Raw genomic sequence first — 22,555 nt, 5'->3', positions numbered from 1 at the left:
AAAAGTCGCCCTTGTTACTGTTACTGTTGCTGCTGCTGCTGCTGCTGCTGCTACCTGTATCCGCGTCCGCGTTTCCGAAATTTTGGAAGCACGGAAATGCATTTTTGTTTAGCTTTGGTCATATAGCCTACGTTACACTATTTACGCTTGCCTGAATTTTGACAGATTTTAGAGAGGGTTATTGAATATCTCGCCTTTAAACAATTTCCGTTCTCTCTCTCTCTTTCTCTCTCTTTTTGCGCAAACAATTTTCATTTACTTTCTGTTTCCTCTCTTCTCACTCTTTCAGGATAAATTACACTGCGATAGATAGGGGGCCCATTGCAGGTTTATCAGGATGGACCTGGAAGGGAGAGAGGTAAACAGACACTTTGTGACTTTTGTGAGTCAACGGGTGAGGTTTTGAATAATCAACGGGTGAGGTTAATAATAGAATAATAATAATAATAATAATAATAATAATAATAATAATAATAATAATAATAATACCTCAGGGAAAAAAATAAACCCAGTAATTAGCATGATGCCGAAACGCAACAACCAAATGACAAAGGAGTTTTTGTTACCTAAAGAGGGATTCTTTGCTTCATATAATTTATAAATGCCTTTTGTAGGAAGCTGAAAAACGTTGAAATTTATTTTTGAGAGAGAGAGAGAGAGAGAGAGAGAGAGAGAGAGAGAGAGAGAGAGAGAGAGAGAGAGAGAGAGAGGGGGGGTTGCAAAAGCAGCTGAACTTAATGCTCCTTTTGTTTGCCAGGTCAACATTTTCAAGCAAAAGAAAAAATCCGCAAAAAATAATCCCAACACTCACCTCCTTTCCCCTGCAACTTTGCACTGATTAGAGAATATTGTAAATGCGCCTCGGTAACTTAAGATATTTCTTCCTGCGTGAAACTAAACCGTATCAGATGAAGGATTGACTTCCATTTATTTCCAGCCTTTTCCGATTCAACTCTCGTAGTCTCATCTCCACACGTTGCGAATTTCTTGAATATAAAGGGTTCGTTAAGATCAGCCAACAATATTACCTAGACCTGGGATTTACACCACATTTCTGATTTAATCATTTCCAGTGTTATCCTCTGATTTCCTTCCTTCTGCCCTTCTTCACTTGTAAACGATTTTTAGCTTTCTGTAAAAGAAAACTATTGTATCGACTTTGTCTGTCTTTCTGCACTTTTTCTGTCCGCCCTCAGATCTTATACTGAGGCTAGAGGGCTGCAAATTGGTATGTTGATCACCCACCCTCCAATCATCAAACATACCAAATTGCAGCCGTCTAGCCTCAGTAGTTTTTATTTTATTTAAGGTTAAAGTTAGCCATAATCATACTTCTGGCACCGCTATAGCTACCAACAACACAGGCCACCACCGGGCTGTGGCTGAGTTGCACAGGCCGCTGCTGAAAGTTTCATACAGCATTATACACTGTACAGAAAACTCGACTGCGCCGAAGAAACTTCGGCGCATTTTTTACTTGTTTTTTTATGCTTATACAGAAAATAAAATAATCGTAAATTACTGAAAGCACATGGGGCTGTTAGACAAAGTCCACAAGCTTTAGGTAATATAAATTATAACATCCACAAATCAGAATATAAGGGAAATAATGTGACGAAGTGAGGTCATGTAAAAAAAATGAATAAACATAATTAAGAAGTGAATATCTAAAACAAATAAAATATCAAAATAAAATAAATGACAATTAATAAGAGAATTAAACGAAAGATGACGAATAAAGTATATAAAAAATAAAAATATAGCATAAATAAAGTTAAAGGCTAAATTATTAAAGAACTATATTTAAAAACACCAAATATAATCAGAAATATTTTTCAATAAAATAAAAATATTACATAATATGAAAAAAATAAATACACAAATAAAGTAATCTATTAAATTAAATAGTAATAATGAAACTACTAAAATAATATATATATATATATATATATATATATATATATATATATATATATATATATATATATATATATATATATAAATAAAATAAATAGAACTTAAACTTATAAAACCTTAGGTAAGTAGACCAAACAAATATAAAAAAGCAGAAAAAAACAAAAATAAATTAAATTAATAAATAAACGTTTGATAAATAAAATATATCAAACAATGATAAAACAATAGATAATGCTAAATGAAAGGAAATAAATAAAATATAAAAATATTATTCAAATCAATAAAAATTTATGAAAAAATAAAATAGGGTAAAAACTAATTCGGTAAATAAATAAATGCAAATAATGGATATGAGAATAAGTAAAAAATAATGAATATATAAATGTACAAAAGTAAATAAACAAATGAAATAGCACAAAGAAACTGACATCATCGCACAACTTTTCCTTTCTTTAAAAGAAATGATGATGTTAGAATAACTTTGCAGAAGACATGAGATGCGTCAACATAAAAGGAACAAAATAAATGAAACGAGAGAGAGAGAGAGAGAGAGAGAGAGAGAGAGAGAGAGAGAGAGAGAGAGAGAGAGAGAGAGAGAGAGAGAGAGAGAGAGATTGACTGACTCCCCAGCGTAATGTATTATTTCCCGAACGGGAAACCAGATCCGCATTTCGTACTCGGGGTTTCGGTTATTCAGGGAGGCTAGGCCTGCTTTAACTAACATGCTGCACAAAATGAGAGAGAGAGAGAGAGAGAGAGAGAGAGAGAGAGAGAGAGAGAGAGAATAGCATGACGAGACCCGATGCTCGTACCTATCAGTGATTTCCACTCACTTTTTTGTTTCACGTAAAATATTTTTCCATAACATTTGGACAAACTTTAGCAATATTTTGTAAACATTTTTGTTTATTTTGCAATTCTAACCAGTGAAAATAAACTAGCTTTTTTAAAAGGTACAGTGCAGAGTGCATATATATATATATATATATATATATATATATATATATATATATATATAATATATATATATATATATATATATATATATATATATATATATATATATATATATATATATATATATATATATATATATATATATACAGTATAGTCATATATATACACACACACACACACACACACACACATATATATATATATATATATATATATATATATATATATATATATATATATATATTATACAATTGTCGATAAACAGCTAATTCATGGATGATACACCAATACATCAATGCAGAAACCCTCCACAACATTAGCAGAGCATGGAAGCCCCTTAGACTGCGCCACTCACCTCTCTCATGCCTACACTTTTGCACTGGTGCAGAACTTAGTTAGTGCTCACTAATCTTATCATTAGCCTTAAGACTAACCCTTTTAAATTAGTGTGTGCTACTTGCCATGCAAGTGCCATCATCTCTATTATTCTAAGATGCTACGGTATAACTACATAATAACGTATATCTTTTGCTCGCTTTAGGGGTAAATCTTCTTAATTATTCCATTAAATATGATTATAGCTGTTAATACTAGTAAACACAGAAAATGTTGTCACAACACTTTACACGGCAGAAATTTACGGTAATCCTTAGCTCCTGTTTACATTTACTCAAGAGTTTCTCATTTCACACTGATTTAAATTAACTTCTGACTGTTCAAAATACAGTTTATCTGTTCCTGTTACCCCAAAATACTTTATTCTCATTTACTGATTTAAATTGTCTGACTGTTCAAAATAAACAGCTAATTCTCATTTGGATGATTTAAATTAACTGACTGTTCAAAATACAGTTTATCTGTTCCTGTTACCCCAAAAAACTTTATTCTCATTTCCTGATTTAAATTAACACTGTTCAAAATACAGTTTATCTGCATGGAATTCTCATTTCACACTGATTTAAATTAACTTCTGACTGTTCAAAATACAGTTTATCTGTTCCCTCTACTTTATTCCATTTCACACTGATTTAAATGAACTTCTGACTGTTCAAAATACAGTTTATCTGTTCCTGTTACCCCAAAAGTACTTTATTCTCATTTCACACTGATTTAAATTAATCTGTTCAAAATCAGTTTATCCTTAAGACAAAAGTACTTTAATTTCACACTGATTTAAATTAATTACTGTTCAAAATACAGTTTATCTGTTCCTGTTACCCCAAAAGTACTTTATTCTCATTTCTGATTTAAATTCTCTATTATTCTAAGATGCTACCCCAAAAGTACTTTATTCTCATTTCACACTGATTTAATTAACTTCTGACTGTTAATAACGTTTATATCTTTTGCAAAAGTACTTTATTCTCATTTCACACTGGGTCAAAAACAGTTTATTTTCTGTTTAATTATTCTTCCACTGATTTAAATGTATGATTAGTTTATCTGCTGTTGTACTTTATTCTCATTTACTGATTTAAATTAACTTTGACTGTTCAAAATACAGTTTATTGTCAAAATACTTTATTCTCATTTCACACTGATTTAAATTAACTTCTGACTGTTCAAAATACAGTTTATCTGTTCCTGTTACCCCAAAATCCTTTATTCTCATTTCACACTGATTTAAATTTACTGTTCAAAATACAGTTTATCTGTTTTACTTTATTCTCATTTCACACTGATTTAAATTAACTTCTGACTGTTCAAAATACAGTTTATCTGTTCCTGTTACCCCAAAAGTACTTTATTCTCATTTCACACTGATTTAAATTAACTTCTGACTGTTCAAAATACAGTTTATCTGTTCCTGTTACCCCAAAAGTACTTTATTCTCATTTCACACTGATTTAAATTAACTTCTGACTGTTCAAAATACAGTTTATCTGTTCCTGTTACCCCAAAAGTACTTTATTCTCATTTCACACTGATTTAAATTAACTTCTGACTAAAAAAATACAGTTTATCTGTTACCCCAAAAGTACTTTATTCTCATTTCACACTGATTTAAATGAACTTTACTGTTCAAAATACAGTTTATCCTGTTACCCCAAAAGTACTTTATTCTCATTTCACACTGATTTAAATTAATCTGACTGTTCAAAATACAGTTTATCTGTTCCTGTTACCCCAAAAGTTTTTATTCTCATTTCACACTGATTTAAATTAATCTGACTGTTCAAAATACAGTTTATCTGTTCCTGTTACCCCAAAAACTTTATTCTCATTTCACACTGATTTAAATTAATCTGACTGTTCAAAATAAGTTTATCTGTTCTAAAGTACTTTATTCTCATTTCACACTGATTTAAAAACTTCTGACTGTTCAAAATACAGTTTATCTGTTCCTGTTACCCCAAAAACCTCATTTCACACTGATTTAAATTCCCTGTTCAAAATACAGTTTATCTGTTCCTATTGCAAAAGTACTTTATTCTCAAACATTTAAAAACACTGTTCAAAATACAAGTTTAATGGACAAAAGTACTTTATTCTATGAAAATCTACTAGACAGGTGAATTTTTAATTTTTTATATCATCTCTAAAAGAAAGAGTGAATAGAAATACTAATTAAAAACGATAAAAATCTACAACAAAAACTTTCTAAAGCCAACAAAACCGACATTAACCAACCACCGCAACCCCACCCCTCCCCCTCTCTCTCTATTGCAAATGAAACATAAAAACATAAATACAAGAATGGACTGGGAGTCTGAATCTGCCTGTGCGTTGTTTATTATGTCCTAAACAACAAACCTTGTAAATTTTTTCGTCAGCAACAGCAATAATAATAACATGATATAAAATATAAGTTGAGCAGTGCGAATTGCTTTTTTACAGGAAATTATTTCTGAAAAAATTCTTTTTCAAATTTAGCAATTAAAGACTTTTTACAAAAAAATAGATATTCAGATCTAGAATGAAACTCATAATTATTCTAGTACTTCAGTGGTAATTAACGTTTTGCTCATTAACAGCTTAAAACACGTTCCTTTTTCAACATTTTTACATCTAAAAATACCCGCCTCATAAGAACACCGGCAAATCAAATAAAAACAAAAAGACATAAAGACAATAATCAAGAATATGCATATTACACTAGCCAACAAACAGACACAACCAGATTATAAAATACCCAGCCCAGAAGAACAACGGCTTACAAAACCAAAACAAGAATACAATAAGGCACGAACCAACCACACGCATATTAAACCAACCGAACAAAAAAACAAAAAAACGCAACCACAAACAAACGCAAAAACGCCTAAACAAGGACACTCGCACAGACAAAACTGCCAACTCCACGTTGAGAGAAGAGCAATTAAAGCTATCAACAACCTCATCTCTAGTGAGATTTTTTTCCTCCGGTTCTTAAAAATCTCGGGGCCCCCTTTGGCCGGCAGAAGAATTTCGCTTCCTCTCCCTGACAGCTGTGGGTAGAGATGAGTAAACATGTCAAGTAACGCATGTCAAGATAATGAGTAAAAGAGTAAGGGGTGTGAGTAATACTCGCGGCATTATGAGAGAGAGAGAGAGAGAGAGAGAGAGAGAGAGAGAGAGAAAGCGCTCTCAAGAGGAAGGATGATATAGGGCGCAGTGACACCGATGTGTGGGATGTCTTTTGGGAGTCTTTTAAATTTAATTTTCTTTTCTCTCTCTTTTTTCTTATCTTAGTCTTTCTTTGTTCCAAATATATGATTCTAGCTCAGTTCATGGAGGACATTACAAGTAGCACTCTCATATCAAAATAATATAATAATAATAATCTCCTTTATTTCAGCTCAGGGCCATATGCAGAGAAAGACTAGATGGTATAATGCAATCACAAAATTTAGATACACAGGATAAAAAGTTGCACACAAACAATTGATAATAATGATTTATAATAATAAAATCCGAGTGGATCTTGTCTGTCCGCCCCGGGTACGGGCGGGGTAGGTAGGGAATGGGAGGATAGAGGAGACACGACACATCCACCCTCCTCCTGCAAACCTGTTTGTCCGACCCGGGTGGGGCGGGGTAGTTGGGGAATCGGGAGGATAGGGGAAGACATGACACATCCACCATCCTGCCCAGCGCAGCGTAGCGCTCGCCATCAAGCTCATAATAATAATAATAATAATAATAATAATAATAATAATAATAATAATAATAATAATAATAATAATAATTTGTCTAAGAAATACTTGGAGATTTTTGTGTTTCCTCTACTAGGGAGACAAAAATATATAAAAACAACATCTTTAATTGTATCTGAGGTATGGATGTTATTATAAGGCTATACGGTACTCATTTGCACAGACACATCTAATTTGCATATCTGAGATTTACACTTCTAAAACATGTTCACCTAAATGAATCAACTCTTTTCTATTTACGTTTCACAAAAGATAATTGAATAACTCAAGCAGGCAATAGATGATATTATGCAACAAATTTGTATCCATGCTCCATATACAAAATGTATATATACTAAGCATCTTAAAATTATTTCTCCATTTAAGTGTACAAACACACAGTAATCTATACTGATTCACACTGCAGATTTATCTCCTCCAAGCCTGACTGGGCATACCCGTGTAATGAATTACTTCACACAATTACTGTCATCGATTTCACTACCGGGGAAATTACCGAATATCAGCAGAGCGCTGACGTCTCTTGTAAATAACGACGCCCGAACAGTGCTCAAGGACGAATCATAACATTCTGTCTGTTGCCCAACGATCATCGTAACTGGGGTCATAGAAGTAAAGCACCGCCTCATTTGGCATGGAGAAATGCCCCATGAATGCTAACTGCCCCCATTGCCGAAAGCAATTAGTGCGATATTAGCATTAATGGTCCTTGGTTAGTCAAACAAGGTTTTCTGAAGCATGACCCAAAAAAAATATCAGTGCCACCAAGATCACGGGGATATGAATCTTTTATTATTATTATTATTATTATTATTATTATTATTATTATTATTATTATTATTACAGAGGAAGACGAAAATTTCACTTCTTGTACTGTGTTTTTCTTAAGTGGGTTACTTTGAAAGTAACTTTGAAAGTATAGAATGATTTATGTAAGTGGATGTTTTCCAGTTGGTAAGGATTAGGATTACAAGGCAAATGATGTTGGCTAAACACAGAGGAAGTATCATATTAGCTTATCCAAACATAAGCAAGAGACATTTCCAGTATGACATAACCCCCATCTGTCAGAACGTGGTTTTTTTGTATGCCATGATTATTATTATTATTATTATTATTATTATTATTATTATTATTATTATTATTATTATTATTATTCCCCTACAGACCCAGGCAAAAAAACGACTTGATCGTAATCTTACCCAGAACTGAATATATAAGATGTAAAAAAATAAAAAAAGCAAGTATGATTACATTAAGACTAATTACATATTCAGTCACAACAAATAACTAGTAAATGGTTTACTGATGATATGTAAAATATATGACCAAATGCCTTTCACAAATAGCAATATTTTATATATCTGGAGGGCAGATTCCTAGAATCAAAATATGCAATACCAACTGAATCATTTGTAAACAAAAGACTTAACCCTTTCAGGTTAGCTTACAACAAAATGCATAATGAAACAAGTAAAAAAAAATGAGCCGAAGTTTCTTCGGCGCAATCGAGTTTTCTGTTCAGCAGCTACAGCGCTTAATCAAGACCACCAAAAATAGATCTATCTTTCGGTGGTCTCGGTATAATGCTGTATGAGCCGCGACCCATGAAACCTTCAATCACGGCCCGGTGGTGGCCTGTCCTATATCGTTGCTAGAAGCACGATTATGGCTAAATTTAACTTTAAATAAAATAAAAACTACTGAGGCTACAGGGCTGCATTTTGGTATGTTTGATGACAGGAGGGTGGATGATCAACATACCAATTTGCAGCCCTGTACCCTCAAAAGTTTTTAAGGTCTGAGGGCGGACAGAAAAACTGGGGACAAAAAAAAGTGCGGACTGACAGACAAAGCCGGCACAATGGTGTTCTTTTCAGAAAACTAAAAACCATAAGTACAAAAACCAGACAAAAAAAAAAAAACTCTTCCATCACTGTGTCTTTACGTTCCCCTCTTTACCATCCGTTCTTTAGAGTTTCCTTCGTGCCCAGCTCGACTTGTTAACGCCCCTCGAACAATGCCCTCTCTGTCTGCCCGGAATCTACCCACGAGGGGTAACTACACACGCTTGCTGACTCCCTAACTAATTGCTGTGGCCTACCGCAGTCTCTCCTCTTTCAATCGGTTTTTATATTGTGAAAACTGATGACGTATAATTAACGAGATAAAACTCGCGTTCTGCTCTGCGGGTGACAAGGATGTATTCTCAACAAGGACAACAGGATACCTCCCATTTTTGGGTGGGCGTTTTACAACAATATATGCATTGTGGGAGCACGTAGTCGGCGTGGCGTCTTATTCTCGTCTTTGGAGGGTGCTCTGAATATGAATAAGATGGTGTGGGGATGAAAATGAATCTTCATGATCGAAAATGAGAACGATTCATAACTAATTGTAATCAAAATCAAAGAAGTATATAAACAGAAAAATTAGATTGAAGTTACCTTCATGAAAGCACAAATTCCTTCTATCTCTTTCTTTATCGTTTCCTTCTGCCTTATTCCCTTTAATCTGTTTCCCCTTTTTCCTCGTAAAACAATAACCTTACCTCTGTCTTCCAGGGAACTGCCTCTGCTATGTTCCATTCAAATCAATCTTATTCCATTACACAATAAAAAAAAAAATATGCAAGGTACTCGGGTGTTAAAAAATTTTTTTTTACTGACCCAACGTATATCATAGCGAGGACTTTCGTCATTAAATAATTCATTTTCTCAGCTAATCGGTGTCATGACCCTCACCTGTGCATTAATGATGACCTGTTATACCCGTACAGAGAGGTCCAGCAAGCTCATTCTCCAAGTATTAGTAGGTAGAAATAATTAAAAACGCCCGTCCTATCGTTTTTGATACTTTTAGGAAGTCAATATAACAGATCATATCGGGTGAAATGGTTTTTCTAAATCCTATTTGTGACCTTCCCGGCTATCATTTGTTTTACGATACTACTTATGAGAGAAGGGGAAGTGATACTTTCTGACAATGTGTCTCTCAGGATTCTGTTTTTATGGTTATATGAGTAAAAATTAATGTCGAATATATTTGGGGAAAGGTTAACTGAGTTCCCAAACCAATGCAAGAGCGTTCTTAATTTACGAAACGGCAAATTTTATATTATACCACATCTAGGTCCGAAACATGTCAACACCATCTCGCTTCAAGATTCAATGTCATTAGTTTAATATAAAGTCAAACATAATAATTATGTTCTCAACATTATTGAAAATGATAACGGATAAATATTGGTTAGAATGCAGATTTTGATCTCATGTTAATAAAAAAAAAAAACTTTTGTTACATCAATGCACTGTTTGTTATGCTCTGTCTGTGGACACATAATTCCATTGTCATATAACCGATAATTAACTGTTTATATAACTCAGTTCTAATTGAAGGAATTATTTACTTGTTTTTGATCGTTATCATGCGATATTTGTTTCGTCTGTAAAAATTTATTATCATATGAAATAGTCTTCTGAAGCGAAAAATACAAATACGAGGAACTGACTTTGATCTACAGAACATTAAACATTGCCTCGAATGTGTGATGATTTAAAGGGGATACTAAGTGTGCCAAAATACCCACATGCTACTAATGTTCTCTTTAATCTGTTACAAGACCACAAATCTGTCGCAACATACAGGACTTGCCACATTCAGACTAAACAATGCCATAATTTGATGTGAACAGATGAAAGAGTGAAGCTCCTGAAGAATGTCTGTTGAACCATTTGAAAATAGACATCATTTTATTATTTGAATGCCAGCTAGAAATTTCGGGGACCTTAGTCACAGATGAACCATTGACACAAACAGTATATGAAAAATCCGTCGGCAACAAACAGAATTATCATTATTAATATTCAGAGGATATCCTACAGGCGCCACTGATCTGAAATTCAAGCTTCCAAAGAATATAGTGATTATTTGAAAGCAATTACGGATGATAATAGGAAGTACAATAAGAACAGAAATACATGAGTATAAGGTGAATTGTTTTAGGGTAGTAATGCATTTGCATCTCTGATTGAACTTTTGAAGTTCTAACTGCACACTATCCCGAGCGGAAAATTTGAACTCTAGTAAAAATTTGTTTAGATCAACGTTTCCTTCCTTCCGTCGCAAAGCTTTGGATTTGTTTCTCGTTATTATGAAATCAAAATTAGTATAATGTTAAAACTAGAGCACAAAAACAATATTTCTGGTCAATCTGTTTTATTTATACCAAATTCTATCATGGCATTACCTCGAACATGCATTTATCAAGAGCACCGGTGAAAATTTCCCACTGCATTCAACTACTAAACCTTCCTTACGACAACGCAAAGTTCCCACCTTCTCCAACCTTTCACGGAGTCCAGTTTTCGTCAGAAAGTCATTTCGCAACCCTTGCACTTCCTGGCCCTTCCCAACAGGCCGAGTCAATTCGCACCTCCATGCTCGGACATTTCCATCAAGGATACAATTGTCTGCAACTTTGCTATGTCCCACTGCAATCTGAGGGAACGCCCGCTGTTCCACGCACTTTGGGGAGAAAGGTTTTGGGAAATGAGGAGAAGGGAGTTGGATGAAGGGAAGAGGAAAGGAACGAGTTAAAATGTTTATTGGCTGGGACACAGAGTTACAGATAAAGAGGGAAAGCGAAGGGGTCAAACTGTCGGTATACTAAGAAGGTAGAGGGGTGTATATATAGCACTAGGAAGGTAAAGGGGTATATAAAGTACCAGGAAGGTAAAGGGTTATATAGAGTACTAGGAAGGTAAAGGGTTATATAGAGTACTAGGAAGGTAAAGGGGTATATAAAGTACCAGGAAGGTAAAAGGGTATATAGAGTACTAGGAAGGTAAAGGGTTATGTAGAGTACTAGGAAGGTAAAGGGGTATATAGAGTACAAGGATAGCAAAGTGGTATACAGAGTATTAGGAAGGAAAAGGGGTATATAGAGTAACAGGAGGGTAAAGGGGTATATAGAGTAACAGGGAGGTAAAGGGGTATATAAAGCACCAGGAAGGTAAAAGGGCATATAGAGTACAAGGATGTTAAAGTGGTATACAGAGTACTAGGAAGGTAAAGGGGTATATAGAGTACAAGGATGGTAAAGTGGTATACAGAGTACTAGGAAGGTAAAGGGGAATATAGAGTAATAGGAAAGTAAAGGGTTATATAGAGTAACAGGAAGGTAAAGGGGTGTAAAGAGTACTAGGAATGTAAAGGGGTATGTAGATTATTAAGAAGGTAAAGGGATACATAGAGTACAAGGAAGGTAAAGGGGCACATGGAGTAGGTCTACTAGAAAGGTACAGGGTATAAACACTACTTGGAAGGTAAAGGAGTATATAGAGTACCAGGAAGATAAAGGGGTACATAGAGTACTAGGAAGGTAATGGGGGCATACAGAGTTCCATGTAGGTAAAGTGGTATATAGAGTACTAGGAAGGTAGAGGGGTATATAGAGTACTAGGAAGGTAAAAGGGTATATAGAGTACCAGAACGGTAAAGGGATATAAAGAGTACCAGGAAGGTAAAGGGGTATATAGAGTACCAGAAAGGTAAAAGGGTAGCCTATATAGAGTACCAGGAAGGTAAAAGGGTAGCCTATATAGAGTACCAGGAAGGTAAAGGGATACACAGAGTACCAGGAAAGTAAAGGTGCATATTGAGTACTAGGAAGGCTTATAACGGAGGGAAAGGTAAAGGAGTAGTCGAGGGGGAGGGACAATGAGCTCGAAGGGAATGAGTTAACGGATACAGATCAAAGGGAGGACGACCCAGCAAAACCGTCACCTTTTTATAGGCTAATTTCACTGTTCGTGGCTTTGTGATTACGTATCTTCTTTTCATATCTGAAGAAATCAAAGAAGAATCATAGCAAGGGATAAGAATCCTTCACATATACACAAACGCAGAACACGGAAAGGGATCGATAGCCGTCGAAAGGAACACCCCCCCTCCCACACCTCCGTAACGCCAAAACAAATCACGTTTAGTGTTTCCTGCGCATTCTACCCTTCGTCTTCCTCACGAATATTCGAAGAGTGGGGCGTAAAAATGACGAACGACTTTCCGTTCTCTCTCTCCGGTGTTCGCGTCGTCTGCTCTTCATGTATCATTACTATTGCCGTCCGGGTATTTGGTAGAGTCATTCCTTCTCTCCCCTTTTTCCTCGAGGTGAGGCATGTGGGAGCATTTCCTCACGTGTTGAGGAGATTAGGTAAAGATAAGACATCCCTGAGGTACATGACACTGGCGAGTGGAGCGCATTGGACTTTGGTCCCTATGAGCGTCGGTGGTAAGGTGGAATTTGCTCAGCGCCATTCTCTCCCATTCAAGTCCTTATAAATTTCGTACATTTCTTCATTAGGTCTCATTCTTTATCTCTTTTTATCTCGCTCTCTCTCTTTCTCCTTTCCGCTTTTTATCCATCAGTCTCTTTATTTACCCACTCATATACTTATCTCTATATCCCTCGCGTCATGAAGTCTTTGTGAAAAAGAGGAAAAGCTTCATTAATGTTGAAATGGTGTCTATTTTCGTGAGCGTTTGTTGATGTGACTGTAAAAATGAAAGAAGGTACATGGCAGTAACTGGAAGTATAATGGTAAGAATAGCAACTATGAAATGCAAAATATATACCGTACATATATTTTTTCTTTGCGTAACAAAGATAGTCGACGGCGAATAGATTTCGTCAAGAACCTCTTATACCAACTTCAACTCTTAACGGTTTGGGTACAATAACAAGAATAAAATGGTTATTGCCATTTAGTGAAAGTAGGTGGAGACAAAAATAATACAATTAATTCCATATCACTTATCTGAGACTTTCTTCTTACAATAAACTCGCGGGCATAATCAACTACAAAGGTCTACTACAGCTGTTAGACGATAGAGATCCTGACTTTTCGACGAGAGCAGGAAAACCAATCACCTCAAGGAAGTGAAACGGAGGAAAACGACCCATCTCCCTCGTAGGAATAGAACCTGAAATGAATTCCACATGTGTGAAACATGAAACGGCAGGAAGGATTTTAGATAAGGAAAAAAAAAATTGAGTTTTCTCCTTATCTGTATCTGCTTGGTCTTACGGTAATATGATTATATACATTTTTTTTTTTATATTTTTTATATGAAATTCTTTTTAAACTTATTTACTTTTAGTTTTATATTTAAATTTATTGCGGCATCAATAACCTAGATGTTGTGACGCCAGTTTTAATCAATATAATCAATCAATCTTACGATCTTTTGACATTCGGGCGCTGTGTATCGATTGGACCAAGTAATGTTGAAATAGGTCTGGCTGCCATAAGGTGATTTTCTTTTACTGGTGTTGATTCTCGCGACGTATTTGATATATTACAGTGGTAATCACTCGATACAAATTCCTCAACGAATGTGACTTGGTTCTGTTACTATGGAAAATGAAAATTAGCCGTACGTTAACGCCGTCAAAATTCTACATGGCCTTGTATTGCTTTGCTCTTATTTTCGGTACTTATATTCTATCTATGATCTATCGCTATGCATAAAATTAATGGAAACAATTAAATATAATTTATATAGCAGCAAGAAAATATGAAACAAGCGCAATCGAGTGTTCTGTAGAGCCGCTACAGCGTATAATCAAGGCCACCGAAAATAGCTCTATCTTTCGGTGGTCTCGGTATGATGCTGTATGAGCCGCGGCCCGTAAAACTCTCAGCCGGCTGTGGTGGCCTGCGTTGTTACGTTGCCAGAAGCACGATTATTGCTAATTTTACCCTTAAATAAAATAAAAACTACTGAGGCTACATGGTTGCAATTTGATGTTTGATGATTGGAGGGTGGATGATCAACATACCAAGCTGCAGCCCTCTAGCCTCAGTAGTTTTTAAGACCTGAGGGCGGACAGAAAAAGTGCTGACAGAAAAAGTGCTGACAGAAAAGTGCTGACAGAAAAGAGTGCGGACAGAAAAAGAGTGCGGACAGAAAAAAGTGTGGACGGACAGACAAAGCCGACACGACAGTTTCATTTTACAGAAAACTAAAAAAAAAAAACAATGAAGAAACTTCCATACAACATTTCGTTAACAAAAGACGACAGCGGAAAGACTGCAAGGATCGGTAAGTTTAGCTGTATTTTACCTCGTCCTTCACAGCTGTCAGATGTCGTCTACCTAACGCTAATGCAATCCATCTAATTACTCAAAATTATAATCAAACTAATTATTATGAGCCTTACACCTACTACTGTGCATAAGTACATGCATTTATTTTTTACTTAGCTTTTATTTCCACCTACATTTAAGTATTCTTCTCTTTGGTTCTGCTGTTCTCTTTTTCACATAGTTTTTGGCTAAATTCAAATGCATTTTCTTATTTAGAACAACAGCAACAGGAATAATAATAATAATAATAATAATAATAATAATAATAATAATAATAATAATAATAATAATAATAATAATAATAATGTATCAACCGTAACGCTCTAAACTGAAGTATTTAATTTATCATCATGTTTTTTAAAGGCTGAACTTCAAATCGTCCATGGAAAATGTAACTATGGTTAGGCCTAGCAAGGCCTAACTTACATTTTACTAGGTTCATTCATATTTGCATAGCAATACTTGCGAACCCATAAATATTTCGCAGTTAAACTCCTAAACTAAATACAAGACCCATGTAGCCTGAGGTATGATTAAACTATTCTATACCTAATCAAGATAGATTATTCTCGATTCTACTAAACTAACATATGACCACTCGAGATTATTATTTAATATTAAGCATTCAGAACGGAGATCAATCTAAGTTAATGGCTAGATATTGGAATAACATTAATTCCTGGATTCAAATCCAGAGCAAATGATAAGAAATAAAGTCATCACCGTTGTCAAGTACATCAAAGAGACTCGAAGATCAATTGCACAGCACAGCCAATTAAACCGATGCAAGCGACCAGGCAATAAATTCAGATTAAATTCAGCTGGTGACAGAGAAGAGGATTGACAAGGATCTTTTATTACACTCACAGTAAGACCTGTGAGAGGATTTCTGATACCCTGGCAACAAGAACTTCGAAGGGCATCTGTTACCGTGCCTGCCAAGGGAGTTTTAACATGCTTCAAATTAACTGACATGATGTCAGGCAGGGCAGCCGATCGAGGCTACGGCCTACCCCACAGCCAAATCAAAGTACTTCAAAAGAAGGCATCGTGCTTACCCCATATAAAAATGGGAAAAAAAGCACGTTAAAACGAAGAAGAAGAAGAAGAAGACGACAGGAGAGATAAATTTAGCATCGTGGTAAACCTTTTTATATCCTGGCAGTTATGCAGAAAGTGATTGAATATGGGAAGGATTCAAATTATTCAACATAATGATAGACATAATCGAGGACAAATAAATTTGGGAAGGACCTTCTTCGCCATGTAAAAGAAGCTAAAGAGAGATTGGTTTCGAGAATAAAGGTAGGAACTCACTACTTGTGGATAGTTTGACTTACTCTATTCTTCCAGAAATTTGCCAGCTATATCTGTGAATGATGTCATCATATTTCATTGAATATCCTGATGCATCAACTTTTTTTTTTTTTTTTAGTTAGGCCTTAGATAACCAATGGCAAGAATGTAGGGAATAAAATGGCTCTAAATAGTTAAGACTGTAACAAAAAGTATAGTGACAATTCCTATTTGTCAGTAATTAACGTAACTGCTCACTAAACTAGGAATATCAAGTTTGCTTGTACATTGTTTAATTAACTTCCTAAACACATTCAGTTTCTCGTTTCTATAGTTTATCAGTTGTTAAAGAATGTGTAGTGCTCACTATGCCAAAAAACAAAAAAAGTTCATGTTGAAATAAGCAGGATTTATTCTCAACCTGTCACATTTCAGTCTGGGTGAAAGGAGAAGTATAATTTCCAAAAATCCATGATCAAGAGGTTGAATAATTCCTTGTATATATACAGTGTATATATATACACATACATATATACGTACATATATACAGTATATATATACATATATGTCTGTATGTGTATGTACGCACAGTATGTACACACACTTCCAAAACAACCACAAAAGACTATAGCACCGTCAGGAAAAGTGCCGACGATTCGAAGTGAAGTGTAACCCTGGGGGAAGGGCGTCATGGAGGAGGCAGGCAGGGAGGAAGGCGGGTGGGGATGGGGGGAGGGGGGGAGTGGGGGAGGAATAGGTAGATCATAGTCAGCGATGATGCCAGGCCGTGCAGACAGCATTTGTCTCCGTCTCTCTTTGATGTTTCTCTCGAGCTTCCGAATACTTCGGGGACAGGAATTTCTTAATGGCGGGGCCGGAGAGAAGGAAGACAAGAGACGGGGCCGCTCGAGGAAGTCACTCGGAGGTAATTGTGGAACTTTCTTTCTCTTCTCCTCCTTGTAGGAAGGTGCTCTCAAGGCCTCCGCAGGAAGGGGAGTAGCCTATTAAAGAATCCTTTTTTTTTTTTTTTTTTTTTTTTTTTTTTTAAAGTAGGGTCATGTGAGTTTTGGCCTGATGCTTTATTTCTTTGTTTTCTTCTCTTCCTTCAAAACTTTAGCATGAAAATTTTAAATTCTAGAAGATCTATTTATAGAGAATATATGTATGTATGTATGTATATATATATATATATATATATATATATATATATATATATATATATATATATATATATATATATATATATATATATATATATGTATATATAATAGGTGAGACTTTCATTGTTTCATACTTTTCATAAACCGTGAGACCAAACCATTTTTTCCCAGTAAAAACAAAATTAAAAATTAATCTATCTAAGAGGAACTGAATTAGGCTATTACTTATTCCATTAAAATAAGAATGAGATTACAACAAATCAATGAGAAATATAATTTCAAGCAACAAGCTAAAAACTATCAAGGCAATAATATTCCTTTGAGCCACGTGTCCTAAAATAATGATTAAATAATAAGAAACCACAAACGAATATGCTGTACTACAACAGATTGTGAAGCACCTCATTTGGTAATTGAACAACCTGATCGATAGACCCTAAAACGAATTTACAAAATGTACTGTGGATAAATGATTCATGAACAAAAAACTACATTGAAAATATCAGCCACAAAATTAAAAGAGAACAGGAAACAATACAATCGAGAAGTCAGCTGACAAAGGTCAAGAGGTCAATCGGATGAATTAAAGCAATATACCTTTAGAATTCCATAAGCAAACCGTTTCTAAGGTCTAATAAGAGTCCCTTTAGCAGATCTTCTATGAGTCAAAAACAAATTACCAGTATCTAGGCAAAATTTGGAGGTCAGAAAAAAAAAATGATTTTGCTAAAACACTTGTGACTGGAATGGTTCAGTAAGGGGAGCCACAACGGAGGGGAAATTATTCACAATGCTTTTGCAAGCATCATTCTTTCCTCTTTTCTCTCCCTAATGCTCTTTTCCACATCCATCTTTCATCGCCATCCACCCCTTTCTGTGCATCAGTTCCCTTATCGGTAAACTAAAGATTAACAATAAAAGCTTTCAAATATTAATGTCTTTCCCAGCTGCTTCAATTTGGTTGCATTTATCCATTTGGTTTTCCCATTATCTCTCCAGAAAAAAGGGATAATCGGAATACAAAATGTTTGCTTTTTCTCACATTAATGTACCCTCACTTCATTATTTTTTTTTTTTTTTTTTACCAACGCTGCGTTCACTGTCTCCTCTTGACCACTTGATTCTCTAACACATCCTTTCCTCATTCCCTTCACCACGACTTCTCCCTTACGAAGTTCTCCTCCTGTTGCACTTCCATGACACGATTGCATCAACGATATTCTCTCCTTCCTTCACAGCTCCATCTTTCTCCTCCAGTGAGTCCTGCTTCTCCGCCATACCCTCGACATCCCTAGTAATCCTTGTATTCTTCCTCCACCAAAGTCACCAGCATAATGTCACCGCGGTGTTTTCATCATGCTGAAAAATTTATCGCGACCACCACACTATACACCGTCTCTCATTTTCTATGAAATAGCTTTCTTTTATTTATTAAGCATATCCTCTGCCTTACTCCTTTAAATTTAAGTATACTTTAGTTTTACCAGACCAATGAGCTGATTAACAGCTCTCCTAGGGATGGCCCCTTACTTCTTTACCATCAATACATTTTATATCCATTTTTCTTCCTCTTACTACAACCTCATCTTCCATCACACGAACAACATCCACCACTTCCATATTATCCTTTTGACATCAACAGAAACCTAGAAATACTAATAAACGACTGATTACAACATGGCCCAGCTGTCGAAAGCTAAGAATATCTATCAAGTCTCGAAAACGGATCACCTTTCAGAATGCCCTACCGTCATCGCCATCATCATCACTATCACATTGTAGATGAAAAGGGAATGATCATTATCTAACGCGACCATGATCGCCATCTTCCTATCTACGCCTCGTACGTAACGTCCTTTTGGCGCTGCTGATTACGTGCCTCAAAATCTGATGAAATTTTCAACGTACTGACTTTCTTTTTCCTTGCTTCTCATTTTCCGTGAAGAGTGGCCTGCTGTGGAGTGCATAGTGGTGGTGAAAAGGACCTTTCGAAAATTCTATCTCTACATTCGCCGTATACAAATAATCTTATTTGTGTCATTGGTGTTATTGTAAAAAAAAGAAGGTAATTCTATATATTAGCTCCGCGCCTGTTTTTACCTTTTCAACTGGTTTTTTCTACACTTTTAGGGCTTCTGATACTGGCGGTGCATCTGTTTGTTGTCGGCCAAACGGAATGTCCCTTCGCCGTGTTTAGTACTGGCACAGGGGGGGGTTGGATACCCACACGTTAACAAGTTATTGCACTTGCCGGACAGGATATGAACCGTTCGAAACAGACGTAGCCGTGCTCTGTCTTGTGAAGATCGCGTATGGAAACCCCTTGTTGGATGAACTTCAGGGGTCAATTACAGGTTAATTACACTATGCGCCAAAAATTAAAGGTAAATTCATAATTAGCAGCCGCGGAGCTACTATATAGATCTACCAAAAAGAAAATAAATAGACATTGTTATTAAGAAAAGTTAATTCTCTTTCCAAGTAAGCTTCTAAACATTTATCAACGGGCAAAATACACAAGGCTCCTGTTTTCAGCCACAGGCGAATGGGACTTTCAAGGAGTACTTCTTAGTACCATTCTCTGATAATGAACGAATCAACTGCAAAGAGGAGGTATTGATAAAATAATACCAAATTGCAGAAGCATAATCTCTGGTTCTCATCAGTTTTTATTTTAAGGCCCATCACTTTTAATTTTGCGAAAAAGCAAAACTATTGTGCCGACCTTTGTCTGTCGGTCCGCACTTGTTTCTGGGCGCACTTTTTCTGTCCGCCTCAGATCTTACAGAAAACTACTGAGGCAAGAAAAGGGCAGCAAATTTTCTACTTGTTGATCATTTTGTCCACCCTCCAAACATAAAACATACCAGATTGACAGCCCTCTTTGTAGCCGATCGCATCTGCTGTTTTTATTTTAAGGCTGCTGAATTAGCTAACATAATCGTAGCGTCTGGATCCCCATCTAGGTATTGCATCACAAGCCCCTTGCTTTTTGCAAGACCTTGAGAGGCGCCAGCGGCTCATACAGCATTAAAAAAAAAAAAAAAATTGCTTGCGTAACTCATATGCATAAAATTCGACAGTATTTTATGCTTGTTTATATTTTGTTTGGAAACGATAAGCTGTTTGATGGTTGTGCAGATGAACGATGTTCTCTTTGATATCCGATCGAAACGATCTGCGGTTGATTATAAAAAGAGACGGCTGCTGAAATTCTCTAACAGATAAAGGACGGATCCCCATCAGGAATTGAATGTTTTCACAAGCTCGTTGGTTTTGCAAGACCTATGGAGGCTGGCCAGCAATCTCCCTGAGGCTCAAAAAAAAAAAAAAAAATTGCGAACTGAAATCACTTGAAATAAAAAAGTATAAACCAAATTAAACCTTTGCTGAAAAGGTGGTTCAGAGGAAAACGATAAGCTGTTCTGAAAAGATGCAATAAAACTCGCCCCCAAAGAACAGCTTTTCTTTAGATATCAAATAACTACCAAGAAACGACTTGCCAGTTCCATTATGGAAAATATAAGAGATAAATTTTCAAGATATTTATAATAGGATATAATATATATATATATTGAATATTTTCAACAGCTCGTTGATTACGTTGCTGGAACTATTGGAGGCTGGAAAGATTTTCCTTGACTTAAGAGTATATTCAATTAGGAACCTTTCGAACTGAAATTTCTGGTGAAGATCTAAGAGAATAAAAAGTATAAACCATTAGGAAAGATAAATCTTTTGGAAAAGGAGGTTCACTGAAGGATTCTGTCAAACACAGTGTTTAATTATTCTTCTTATACAAACATTCTTAAACACTTACTGTGTTAATATATATACATACATACATATATATATATATATATATATATATATATATATATATATATATATATATATATATATATATATATATATATATATATATATATATATATATATATATATATATATATATATACACATATCTATATATGCATATATATTATATATATATCATACTTATATATATCAGTTTACTGATTCATTTGTTTAGCCTTAAGGATCCTTACTAACACTCAATCTATGTTACATTCTTGTTGTTAAGAGCTAAACGAATGATAAACATTGCGGCTCTATTTAAACACTGACAAGAGTTTTAATAATTTTCCTTCCTAATAATAATAATAATAATAATAATAATAATGTGTTGATAAGCAATTACATTATACATTTACTCTAATGTCAAAACATTCAACTGCAACGTCAAGAATACAGGTTAGTCATTCCGGAAAGATAAATCTTTTTGTGGAAAGGTTCTAAACTGTAATCTTTCCTGTCAAAAAATATCTTTCAGTTTATTCATTCATGTGACAAACTGGACACACGTACTAAACACCAGATCTACAAGGTACCCATAAAACGTTCATTACGACTAAATATACATGTCCATGTATACCCCCAAATAAATGCTCATAATGTACTGAGATTAAAGTCTGGTATTTTAACAAAATTCTTCCCAGAACAAGTAAATGTATATATACAATATCCATCCACGTACGCAAGCTCGCAAATGCGAGAAAAAGATGATCTGAGAAAATTGGTTCGCGGTCCCTGGACCCTTATTTCAAAGTACGACTTCAATATGTGCCTTATGACCACTGGTAAATCAGCCTGGGCCATTAAAGAAGGGCCTTAAAATTGTCAAATTCTCAAGGGAGAGAAGGTTAAAGTTCAATTCTCAAACTGATATCTGCTTATGAATAACAAATCCCTTTTCTGCCTACAAGTGACTAATCTCTAAACTCCATAATTTTTAGTTTGACAATTGGCTTGAAACCTTGAAATACTGCAAATCAGACTCGAAAAGCGAAAGAGTCATATCAGGCGTTCATCATTAAAGGGCCTCTCACCCCAACTTTTGAAAATGGCGTTTTTCGCCTGATCAGCTTTAAAATAATCC

The 22,555-nt window shown here is 35.2% G+C and overlaps 1 protein-coding gene across 2 annotated transcripts in view; it reads right to left on the bottom strand.

The window, feature by feature from the left end:
• The window catches only part of LOC136851936 (tyrosine-protein kinase Dnt-like), a 500,118-nt gene that overhangs the window by 422,404 nt on the left and 55,159 nt on the right, over window positions 1-22,555 (bottom strand). The gene's annotated exons all lie outside the window — the stretch shown is intronic.

Source organism: Macrobrachium rosenbergii, chromosome 24 (genome assembly GCF_040412425.1).
Source record: "Macrobrachium rosenbergii isolate ZJJX-2024 chromosome 24, ASM4041242v1, whole genome shotgun sequence".
Classification (NCBI taxonomy): domain Eukaryota; kingdom Metazoa; phylum Arthropoda; class Malacostraca; order Decapoda; family Palaemonidae; genus Macrobrachium; species Macrobrachium rosenbergii.
The sequence above is the reverse complement of the archived record's forward strand: the minus strand, read 5'-3'. Positions and strand labels throughout refer to the sequence as shown.